We start from the raw sequence: 12,846 nt of genomic DNA on the forward strand, positions 1-12,846 counted from the left end.
GAAACAGCTAGACTATTCAACCAATCAGATAGAGAGTTTGGTGGCGGGAAGGCATTTAATCAGGGAGAGGATGGTGACCCCTGCCGAATAAGTCTGTGGTGGGAAAGCCTGTGGACAGCTTTCCATCCTGCCCACCAATTGAGGCTTGAGGCCCTTTAGTAGGTAATTAATGCCCACTCAAGGGCCTCATGCCCTCACTGCTTTATTAACCCCACAGCAGGTGGAGGGGTTCACAATGCAGAGAGCATGACCAGAAAATACATGTGGGGTTGCTTACAGGTTCCTGGGGGCTCGGGTATCCTTGTTCAAAAGCACTCAATGCCTGATTGAGGGCCCAGCATCCACTGAGAGCCCTTATTCCCCCATTCCCATGACCACACTGAAATCTCCCTCCTGCTATTACTCACCTGTGGCCTGGGCTACAGCAATGATGCTTGACCTTGTGTGTGTGTGTGTGTGTGTGTGTGTGTGTGTTTCATACTGGAAATAGCCACCACCTCCTTTACGGCACTGCCATTCAATTGAGCTGCTGACCTCTGATTGGCTGGTAGCTCTTGGTGGGTGGGATGCCCCCCCCTCTCCCCGTTCCACCCCAAGGTCCTTGACCTTTAAGGGGGAGGCTGCCACTCTCCTATCAAATGCCTGAGTAGCACCTAATATGGCAAGCCTTTCCTACACGAGGCAAAGCTTTGTTTTGCTGGTTCTCTCGCCAGTGGGAAAGCCCCAGTGCTTCCATTAAATCCAGCCCTATGAGTGAGAACTGTTCTGGTGCACCCCTATGGCAAGGTAAGGTATCTCAAATAGCAACTTCAGATTTCTACATTTGAAGTGAGCAAGCGTGGATGTCAGGATTTGCTGTTTAATTTAACAACAGTGATTGCGGAGCTTTGCCTTTATAATCAACATAAAATCTGTGCCATTATTTTGCATTTGGTAAAATCTTTGAGCCCATTGAGTAAATGCAGAATGTATTCTTGACATAGAGCTTTAGGTTTGTTGAAAGGTCCCTAACATTATATAAGGCTGCATTTTCCAGCTACATTCACCCCAAGACTGGAAAATCCCACCTGAGGTTAATGATTCCCAAGGTGGGCAGGATGGGAAAATTCCACCCTATGGATCTAATTCTTTGTCTCAAAAGACCCTGAGCTGAGCGCAATGCATCCCTTAATTTACATTTACTACTTAAATGATGGGACTATGCTTTATTAAAAAAGCTTTCATTGCTTTCTACTTGTTAATAAATTTATCACTTCTTTTCAAAACTCGGATGGGCTAATGTTTTTGAGTTCATGACATGTGAAAATATTTCAGCAACGTCTTTCCAAACATAGGCACTACAGAAAGCAGAGCAAAGGTAAAAAAAGTTCCACAAATAGCCAAATGTCAAGTGGGAGGTTTTCAAGGGTATGACTTCAGATCTGAAGGAATGATAATGAAGAACATAACCATTTGTCCTCAAAATACCTTATCACATTGTCAGAAGATCTCACTATGAATTATACTTGGAGTTGTGTGCAGTGACTGCTGCCAAATAAATAATACCTTGAGTCAGAAGATACCTCGAGGAACGAAAATGCTTTCATTAATATTGTGCCTTATCACATCATCGGGGCATTGCTAAGTGCTTACCAACTCATGAATCACTGTTGAAATCCAGTTGCTGCCATTATGTTGGTGGTATCTTTTTCATCCTCCTTCTCCCTTGCAGTGTCTCCTCAGCCAGGCAGAAAACTTGGTTGAGAGAGCGTGCAGGTGATCTAAGCTTTAAGTGTACCAGACAATGGATTTTAGTGTGGTTGGTTTAAAAAGGACTGTGGGCTAAGAATAAATCCTGTAAGCCTTCTTCAATTTCCCACTATAGTCCGCAGGCGAGTGGCATTATCGTTATTCAATCAGGCCTTCCCAATATTAAACAAAACCGATTCCTTTGGCATAGAGAAAAAGTTTTTGTTTTAGTTAACATTCAGCTCCAGTGCAATGTAATGTATGGCAGCTGCCTGGCTCCCCAGCTGAATAGAGGTATCCTCTATTGAGTTTAAAAAGATGGACGACAGCCAACCTGAATGTGCGGCTGTTCACCAGTGTGACTAAGAAAGAGCATTAGGTTGCATGTTTGTGTTAATGTTATAGTAGCCGGTACATATTATGTTCAAACTCCCTTCGTTGGCAGCAGACAAAAAAGTTACCAATTTTATTTTCTTCCCCGCAGACTTTCAAACTGATGCTTCCTTCTCGGAGATGGTGGACAGAAATTTGACCCTTCCCGCACGACAAATCAGACCAAAGCACGACTTGATGTCACAGAAAATCATTACCAGAGCTCTTAAATTTGGAATATCAAATCACTCACTTAGAAAGGTGCTACCAGACAAATGTGTACTGAGCTAATGATGCAGCATTCTTCAAGTCGGAATCATCCCTTTCTCCAATCTGAAATCAAAGTTGCAATGTGCTATTGAAATAAACTTGGCATAACAGAATGAACAGCAGTCATTTTCAAAGGGACATCTGCTGAGTCAAAAGTATGTCATTTTTGCCACAATTCTACTACTCCTGCATTTCAGATGAATAAACATTGGCTTAAACACATGCTCCCCAGTGGTTTCAAACATCCATACTTAGATTTTTTCAGTGGCAGACGTTTAAAAACTTTAAGTTTTCTGTACAAATGTAACTACACCAGGAACATTCACAATGGGAATAGGAGTTTTTGTAATGCCATTGTTGTTGATGTACAGTTCAACAATGGACATTTGAAATTCATGTAAATCTTTGTTTCTGGGCAGTAACATAGATGTTTTTTTCTTTTGGTCCCCAGAAAGGTAGGGGGTTTTAGTTCAGTCGGTGCAGGCTTGGAGGGCTGAAGGGCCTGCTCCTGTGCTGTAATTTCCTTTTGTTCTTTGTATGTGTGACAGTCTAAAAATAGGTTAACTGTTCGTTTCATCATTTCCAATTGTCTAATTATTTTAATACGCATTTGTTTGACAGTCAACTGAACGAACTGCAGAACAAATGTTTGCTTAAAAGATTAATGTTCTTATTTATGGAGCAGTCGAACATGTTAAATTAATTTGTAAAAGAACGGTTTATTGGAACCAGCCACGGCATCCCATGATCATTTTACGCAGGGATTCTGTTTCAGTTATAATGAGATGTCAGCCTCAATTTATTGGCAGATATGGAATATGGAAACAAAATGTGTAGGGTCCTTCAGAAGGTGTCAGATACTTTATCACAGCCCAAGACAGACTATAAAGAACACTTCCTTGTTGGGAACCACACGGGTCCAATTCATAATGCCTCGGACATGAACTTAGAATTATATAAAACATAGGATAATATTGCAATGCTATATTGTAACACCTCAGTTTACTCCAATCAGCAAACAAAAATGAAAAAGTAGAATGATCATGACCAGAGGAGGCGATGGCCTAGTGCTATTATCACTCGACTATTAATCCAGCAACTCAGCTAATGGTCTGGGAATCCAAGTTCGAATCCCAGCACGGCAAATGGTGGAATTTGAATTCAATAAAAAATGAATCTGGAATTAAGAATCTACTGATGACCATGAAACCATTGCTGATTGTCGGAAAAACCCATCTGGTTCACTAATACTCTTTCGGGCCTGGTGCACGTGTGACGCCAGAGCCGCAGCAATGTGGTTGACTTTCAGCTGTCCGCCAAGAGTAACTAGGGATGGACAATAAATGCTGACCAGCCAGCGATGCTCAGGTCCCATGAATGAATAAAAAAACAACATAGAAAATCGAAGCAGGATTACGCTCTTCGAGCTTGCTCCTCCAGCATTGACTACTTCAATCCTATTGAAACCATTCCGCACATGTATATTTTCTTCTTGTGGATTTGATAGCAAAACACGTTACTTTAACCCCTGATGGCACATCTCTGCACATTTCAATTCTACAGTATAAGTACATCTCCTCATTTAATGGTCTGAGCCTGGCTCTCTCTTTCTTTTTTACAAGGACATCTGCTCATGACTGAAGAGTTTTTCCTCTTATTACGTTGCATCTCCTCATGGTCCATTGTGCATCTGTTCAGATTACTCACCAATGCAAGCCTGCTTGCTGTTGGCTTTGGAGCAGAATGCAACTCTCTAGAGGGCTAACTTTCCACAAGAGATCCCCCCCCCTCCCCCCTTCTTGGCACTACTCCAGGGAGCAACCAATGAAAATTGCACAGAATATTGTTCACCCGCTGCCTGTTAGAGTTTTCTGTGGGATGTGATGGCAGGTGTTGGTTGTATGTGTCTATGACTCATTAACAAGGTGAAATGCAATGCATTTCCATGTGATTCCCATCATGCAGAGATGCTGTGAAGGGGAACCTCACCGTGCATCCCCCCCCCCCCCCCCCCCCCCCCCCCGGCCGCACCCTATCCCTCCCTAGGAGTCCAGTCCAATCAATGATCAAATGCACTGCCTCCGCCCAAGAATGTACCTTTTCTTTTAATGGCTTCAGTTGTGTCCAAGGAGGTATTCCAACCTTCTTCTCCATGACCTGAGTTTGCAACATTGATTCTTCAAACATCTTCTTAAAGACAGGCTGCCTAACTCGAGCAGGAATCCATCCAGTCAGAAACCTGCCCAAGTGATTGAAATAAAACTGACCTTCAAGTCTGCTTGATGTTGGCAGCAGTTCAGTAGGATGGGTAGAAGTTGTTCCCGATGGTGGGGGAATCCAGAACCAGGGGTCATAGTCTGAGGAACTGGGATAGACCATTTAGGACGGAGATGAGGAGACATTTCTTCACCCAATGAGCAGTGAGCCTGTGGAATTCATTACCACAGGAAGTAATTAATGCCAAAACATTGAATGTATTCAAGAGGCGGCTAGATATAGCACTTGGGGTGAATGGGATCAACGGTTATGGGGAGAAAGTAGGAGTAGGCTATTGAGTTGGACGATCAGCCATGATCGTGATGAATGGTGGAGCAGGCTCGAAGGGCCAAATGGCCTCCTCCTGCTCCTGTCTTCTGTCTTTCTATGTCCCTTCCTGACTAAGTTACAATGGGGCTACTCAGTGAGAGTGCACCTTGCGAGTCAATGCTATTTCTTCAATTTCCAGCAAATTCTGCTGAAAACTGGATTCTTGGATGCAGAACTGGGTGGTGATTATCCACTTTTAGAAGTGTTTTCCTCCTCAAATCAATGTAAGCAATCCCTTGACACAATTCGAAGAACAACAGAGGAGCTGTCCCCCTGTTTAACTGGCAAACAGCTATCCCCCAATCAATATCTAAAACAGATTTTCTGATCATGGCTGTTTGCGGGATGTATGTAACTTGACTGCTGCATTTCCTTACATTACAACTGTAACTGCACTTCAGAAGTATTAACCATGAAACACTTTAGGACATATTGAAGGCATGAAGAACACTAGATAAACACATTTCTTTCTTTCTTGAGGTAATTCATGATCTTCAGTATGCAATAGAGAACCGTTACATGCATGTGGAAATTAACAAGACTGTAGAGGCAATAAATGGATTTGATGATGATAGGCATTTTCGGGTTTGGTTAAATATATTTGTAATTGTAATTCACAGGATTTGACCTCTAATTAATATATAATGACCTTAGAAATAGTAGTGCCATAGAGATATAGCTGCATGTTAAGGAATGCCTCTAAAGATATAACGATGTAATTTGATTCGGATCAAAATCTTTTTCTTTGGGGATCTTTGGGTAGTGCTATATATAATGGGAATGGATGGCCAATGTGAGACTTTAGTGTGTTAAAACTCATGTTGCTGTGTCAGACTGCACAGTATGACTATTATAAGTAAGTGAAGCAATACCGAGAAGTGTAAACTTTTGACAGATGCATTAATTTATGAATAACTAGCTCATTAGAGATATTGGTTTGTGGTTAATATGAATAGTTAGTGAGAAGAGATTCCTGCTCCCCTCTGTAGTGCTGCCTTCATTGACAGTTGCAACATAAAAATGACCCTTCTCAGCAGGCCATTCTTCAGTTGAAACAGAATCCCTTTGGTTATCTGCTGTCCTTGTCACTCCCAGGACTGTCCAGAACAGTTGTCAGGTTAATTCTTTCAGTTAGTTTATCAACTTTTTTTTCTGTCTGATCTTGTACAGTGCTTGCTGGGGGGTATTCACAATCGTGTTTAATGACAATAGATTAAAATACATTGCGCATACACAGCTCATAGCTTCGTTGGTTTCAATATCAATATGCCTGCAGACCAGGGGAACCGTGCTGCCACCCTGAAGAAAAGGTGACACAGTGGTTAGCACTGCTGCCTCACAGCGCCAGGTTCAATTCCTGGCTTGGGTCACTGTCTGTGAGGAGTCTGCACATCCTCCTCGTGTCTGTGTGGGTTTCCTCCGGGTACTCTGGTTTCCTCCCACAGTCCAAAAGATGTGCTGATTAGGTGCACTGGCCATGCTAAATTCTCCCTCAGTGTACCCGAACAGGCACGGGAGAGTGGCAACAGTAACTTCGCTGCAGTGTTAATGTAAGCCTACTTGTGGCACAAAGAAATCAACTTGAAACTTAATTTGGACTTTAAGATTGGTGTGAATGGACAGTTCTGAATTATATTATTCAACTCACGTGCACACTGCTTTTCAATGTGGTAAAGTTGTTCTGGGAGATAGAGAAGTAATAATGTTTGTGTTACACTTATTTCGTATAGGCAAAAAAAACCTGAAATGTTTGCTTGTTCTGTACGTTTAGGCAAACATTCCCCTGGTTTGTTTAGGTGTTAATTTTTGACAAGTTGTTTGACTGTTTCTCTTTTCTTTCCAATGCAACCATAACGTGAGTACGATCCTGCCTGGACGATGGTGAGGGTTCTTTTTGCCTCTTCTGTTGTTCGTCAGTGGGAGGACATGCTGAGATGTGTTATAATTTTATAATATCAGCCCTTGCCCAGACATTTTCACACCTCGGTGTTAGAATGGATTTAACACTCATCTTGACGATGTGTTTATTGGCATTTGCTTTATAAGCTTAACCTTTTTCACTCAATGGAATGTTTTCCAAGCATATATTTAAATCCTAGCAGTCAACTTCCTTTTAACCTTTAATAATCAAATTATTCAAAACAGCTTTATTGTTAAAAGAGAGAGTTTTACTGAAGACCGGAAGGTGAGATAGCTTGTGTCACCAGATTATCAGTTGTTGCAAGTGGCTAATGACACAAATTTAGTTTTTATTTGGTTTGATGCATCCTTCCATTCATTCTGGGATGATAGCAGAGTGTGACGTTGCTGGACAAGTAACCCAGAGACATGGACTGGAATTCTCCCATCTCGCCCGCCACTGGAAGCTTAGCGGGCGGATTGCAGTCAATGTGAAACCCCATTGACCGTTGGGCAGGAATTTCCGGCTTTTAGACCAGCGTGGGTACAGTAGCTAGGGTAAAGCACTAGCCTCACTAATAATGATCAAGAAACCACTGGAAGAGATCTGCCATCCTAACCCAACCTGGCCTACATGTGACTCCAGATTCATAACAATGTAGTTGAAGCATAATTGTCCTCTGAAAGGGCATAGGAAGCCATTCCATTGTATCAACAGCTGCAGAAAAAAATCACTGTGGATATATCTACACTACATGGAGTGTAGTGGTTCAAGAAGGCAGTTCAAGGTAACTGGGAATGGACAATAAAAGCTGGCCTTGCCAGCGACACTCCGGTCTCCCTATTTGTTTCTCAAAATTCATTTTAACTGGAAGTGGGCATTGCTGGCTAGGTCAGTATATATTGGCCATCCCCAATTGCCCCTGAGAAGGTGATGGTGTGCTGTCTTTTTGAACCGGTCCACGCGATGTAGGTACTCCTATAGTGTTGTTAGGAAGGGAGTTCCAGGATTTTGACAGTGAAGGAGTGGCAAAATATTTCCAAGTCAGGATGGTGTGTGGCTTGGAGGGGAACTTTCCCACTGTTCTGATGTGACTGCTGCCCTTGTCCTTCTAGATGATAGCAGTCATGGCTTTGGAAGGTGCTGCATAAGGAACTTTGGTGAGTTCTTGCAGTGCATCTTACAGATGGTACACACAGCTGCCACAGTTTCAGTGGTGGATGGAATGAATTTTTGTGGAAGAGGTGCCAATCAAGCAGGCTTCTTGTCCTGGATGGTGTTGAGCTTCAAGTGTTGTTGGAGCTGCACTCATCCAGGCAAGTGGAGAGTATTTCATCACACTCCTGACGTGTGCCTTGTAGCTGATGGACAAGCTTTGGGAGTCAGGAAGTGAGTTACTTCCCACAGGATTCCTAGACTTTGACCTGCTTTAGTAGCCACGGTATTTATGTGGCTAGTTCAGTTTAGTTTCTGAACAATGTTAACCCCCAGGATGTTGATAGTGGGGGATTTATTAATGGTAATGCCATTGAATATCAAGGGGTGATGATTAGATTCTCTTGTTGGAGTTGGTCATTGCCTGGCACTTGTGTGGCATGAACGTTACTTGTTGCTTGTCAGCCCAAACCTGGATCTTGTCCAGGTCTTGCTGTATTTAGACATGGACTGCTTCAGCATCTGATGACTCATGAATGGTGCTGAACATTGTGTAATCATCAGTGAACATCCCCACTTTTGACCTTATGGTGGAAAGAATGTCACTTGTGAAGCAGCTGAAGATGATTTGGCCTAGGATATTGCCCTGAGGAACTCCTGCAGTGATGTCATGGAACTGAGATCATTGATTTCCAACATCCACAACCATGATCCTTTGTACCAGGTATGACTCTAACCAGCGGAGAGTTTGCCCGCGATACCCATTGATTCCAGTTTTGCTCGGGCTCCTCGATGCCACACTCAGTCAAATGCGGCTTTGATGTCAAGGGCAGTCACTCTCAACTCGCCTCTGGAATTCAGCTCTTTTGTCCATGTTTGAACCAAGCCTGTAATGAGATCAGGGGCTATGTGATCCTGGTGGAACCGAAACTTAGGGCGGAATTTTCCTGTCCCGCCAGCCACAGAAATCGTAGCGGGCGGGACACGGACCACACAAAGATCCATTGACCTCGAGCGGGATTTTCTAGCATTGGGGCGAGCGTAGCCGGAAACCCCTGACCTTAGTGTCAGTGAGTAGGCACCACTCAATAGGATTGTTGATAATCCTTTCTATCACTTTACTGATGATCGAGATAATTGGCCAGGTTGGGTTTGTCCTGTTTCTTATGTACAGGGTATACCTGGGCAATTTTCCAGATTTCTTGGTAAATGTCAGCTTGACTAGGCTCATGGCAAGTTCTAGAGCATAAATCTTCAGTATTATTGCCGGAATGTTGTCAGGGCCCATAACCTTTGGAGTATCCAGTGCCTTCAGCCGTTTCTTGATATCATGTGGAGTGAATCAATTTGGCTGAAGACTGGCATCTGTGATGCTGAAGACCTCTGGAGAAGGTCAAGGTGGATCATCCACTCAGCACTTCTGGCCGAAGATTGTTGCAATAGGGATGTTTGTAGAGACTAGGCTTCAGTGGGTTGTTCAATAGTCCATCAGCATTCACGACTGGATGTGGCAGGACTACAGAGCTTAGATCTGATCTGTTGGTTGTGGAATCCCTTATTTCTGTCTATTACTTGTTGCTTATACTGTTTGACACACAAATAGTTCTATGTTGCAGCTTCACCAGATTGACACCTCAATTTTAGCTATGCCTGATGTTGATCCTGGCATGTCCTCCTGCACTCTTCATTGAACCAGATTTGGTCCCTTGGCTTGGTGGTAATGGTAGAGTGGGGATATGTTGGACCTTGAGGTTTCAGATTGTGGTTGAATACAATTCTGCTGATGGTCTACAGCACCTCTAGATGCCCAGACTTGAGTTGCTAGATCTGTTTGAAGTTTATTCCATTTAACACAGAGATAGAACCACATAATACGATATGGGTTATTCTCAATGTGAAGACGGGACTTTGTCTCCACAAGGACTGTACAGTGGTCACTTTGACTTTCATGGACAGATGAATTAGCGGTAGGCAGTTGGATGAAGATGAGATTACGTATGTTTTTCCCTCTTGTTTGTTCCATCACCATCTGCCACAGACCCAGTCTAGCAGTGATGGCCTTTAGAACACAGCCAGCTTGGTCTGTGGTGGTACTACCAAGCCACTCTTGGTGATAGACATTGAAGTCCCCCAGGCAAAGTACATTATTTCACCTTTGTCACACTCGGAGCTTCCTCCTTGTTGTGTTCAACATGAAGGAGTACTGATTCATCAGCTGAGAGGGGGATGGTACATGGAAATCAACAGGAGGTTTCCTGGCGCATGCTTGACCTGATGCCAAGAGACATTATGGGGTCCAGAATTAATGTTGAGGACTCTGAGGGCAACTCCATCCCTACTGTATACTACTGTGCCAACAGTTATGCTGGGTCAGTCCTGCTGGTGGAACAGGACATAACCAATGATGGGGCTGGTGGTGTCTAGGACATTATCTGTAAGGTCTGATTCTGAGAGTGTGACCGTGTCAGGCTGTTGCTTGACTAGCCTGTGAGACAGCTCTCCAAATTTTGGCATAAGATCCCAGATGTTAGTAAGGAGGACTTTGCAGGGTCATAAGGACTGCGTTTGTCATTGTTGTGTTTGGTCCCAATATCAATACTGTCCAGTTTCATTCCTTTTTATTGACTTTGCAGCAGTTTAATACAACTAAGTCGGGTGGCATGGTGGCACAGTGGTTAGCACTGCTGCCTCACAGCGCCAGGGATCCGGGTTTGATTCTCGGCTTGGGTCACTGTGCGGAGTCTGCACGTTATTCACCTGTCTGCGTGGGGTTCCTACGGGTGCTCGGGTTTCTTCCCACAGTCCGAAACACGTGCTGGTTAGGAGCATTGGACATGCTAAATTCTCCTCAGTGTACCCGAAAAGGTGCCAGAGTGTGGCGACTAGGGGATTTTCACAGTAACTTCGTTGCAGTGTTAACGTTAGCCTACTTGAGACACTAATAAATAAACCTAACTTAAAGTGGTTTGCCAGACCATTTCAGAGAACATTTAAGAATCAACCACATTGCCCTGGGTCTGGAGTCACATGTAGGCCAGACCAGGTAAGGATGGCAGATTTCCTTCCCTAAAGGACATTAATGAACCAAATGAATGTGTTGAACAAGTGACAATGGTTGCATGGTCATCATTAAACTTTTAATTCCAGATTTTTATTGAATTCAAATTTCACCAAATGCCATGGTGGGATTTGAACCCAGGTACCCAGAGCATTTTCCTGGGTCTCTGGATTACTTGTCCAGTGACAATACCACTACACCAAAAACATCTTGGGTTTTTCATCCCCATTATAGGATTACATCACTCAACCACATATATGTCGCTACATATGTACAAGTTTACAAGTGCAATTTTAATTAAAGAGATGATGATTAATACCAAATGTGGGAGATATTTAACGTGGGTGCAATCAGTAATTCAATGACTGGCACATTCTCAGGCATGTCGTACTGGACTAAAAGATTTAAGGATATAAGTAAGGAAACTTTGCACTGAAATGTGGTTATAGTATTGTATTTCTAATGCTGACATTTCAAAAGTTCACCCTTTACCTTGGAGGGTCCCGTTGAAAGCACTTTCTTTCCAGTTTTCAAGTGTAACCACAACTATGTTGAAAATGTATTAATTATAGCATCGTCTTAAGTAAAAGGCATATTTTGTTTCTCTGACCTCAGCATGTTTTAAAAGTTTTGCATATGACTTGTATGTAATTAGTATTGTAAACAGACAGGGATATGGACTTGAGATTATATGCCTCTGAAATTTCATGTCATATTGTCATTTAACATTTAGTTCAGTTCATCAAAATAGTCACCTCTGAATCTCAAGGTCAAAAACTCATTGCCTTGTGCCCATAGTCCATTTGACAGCCTTGTTATAGGGCATCCCACGGCTGTTTCTACCACCCTTGATTGGGGCCATTACACTTGAGTTGTTGGTGTCTGGATAAATAGAATAGAATCCAAACAGCGCAGAAGGAGGCCATTCTGCCCATTGAGCCTGCACCGATGACAGTCCCATCCAGGCCCCATTCCCGTAACCCCACATATTTACCCTGCTAATCCCCCTGACACAAAGGGACAAGGTAGCATGGCCAACCAACCTAACTTGCACATCATTGGACTGTGAGAGGAAATCGGAGCACCGTGATTAGCACTGATGCCTCACAGCACCAGGGACCTGGGTTCAATTCCGGCCTCAGGTAACTATCTGTGTGGAGTCTGCACGTTCTCCCTGTGCCTGTTTCCTCCCACACTCCAAAGATATGCGGGTTATGTGGATTGGCCATAGCAAAGTTACCCATTAGTATCAGGGGGATTAGTAGGGTGAATACATGGAGTTACAGGGAGCGGGCCAGGGTGGAATTGTTGTTGGCGCAGGCTCGATGGGCCGAATAACCTCCTTCCACACTGAATGGATTCGATGTAGACATGGGGAAAATGTGCAAACTCCACACAGACAGTGACCCGAGGCTGGAACCGAACCCTGGCCCCTTGTGTTGTGAGGCAGCAGTGCCCAATATTTGACTCTAATTTTGGGATCCGAGCAAATACTTCAGAATTTTTCTCTCCTCATCTCACTTCCTTCGGGAAGAGAGAAATAAACCATGCTGGATAGGGGCTGTTGTTATGTCGGATATGGTTGCTTAGTAGCAAAGATACTGAGATAACAGTCTGAAGGTCATGAGTTCACAACTCGTTGCAGTATGAGTTGAACTTGAATTGTGTTCAATAAATCTGGTAATTGCTGGGTGTTCCAGGAAAAGAAAAACCATGAAAGCTGCTGCTGGATTGATGTATAAACCCAAATGGTTTACTAATGTAAACCTGATAACAC

The 12,846-nt window shown here is 43.4% G+C and overlaps 1 long non-coding RNA gene across 2 annotated transcripts in view; it reads left to right on the forward strand.

Annotated features, from left to right (window-relative positions):
- LOC144501979 (uncharacterized) overlaps nucleotides 1-12,846 on the forward strand; it is a 66,509-nt gene that overhangs the window by 31,200 nt on the left and 22,463 nt on the right. The window contains exon 3 of one of the 2 annotated variants that reach the window (XR_013499235.1): nucleotides 2,213-2,525. This is a non-coding gene — a long non-coding RNA (uncharacterized LOC144501979). Of the gene's footprint in view, nucleotides 1-2,212; nucleotides 2,593-12,846 lie in introns of those variants that run through there. The other variant, XR_013499234.1, reaches the window with a different exon arrangement.

This window comes from Mustelus asterias, chromosome 12, assembly GCF_964213995.1.
Source record: "Mustelus asterias chromosome 12, sMusAst1.hap1.1, whole genome shotgun sequence".
In the NCBI taxonomy this organism is placed as follows: domain Eukaryota; kingdom Metazoa; phylum Chordata; class Chondrichthyes; order Carcharhiniformes; family Triakidae; genus Mustelus; species Mustelus asterias.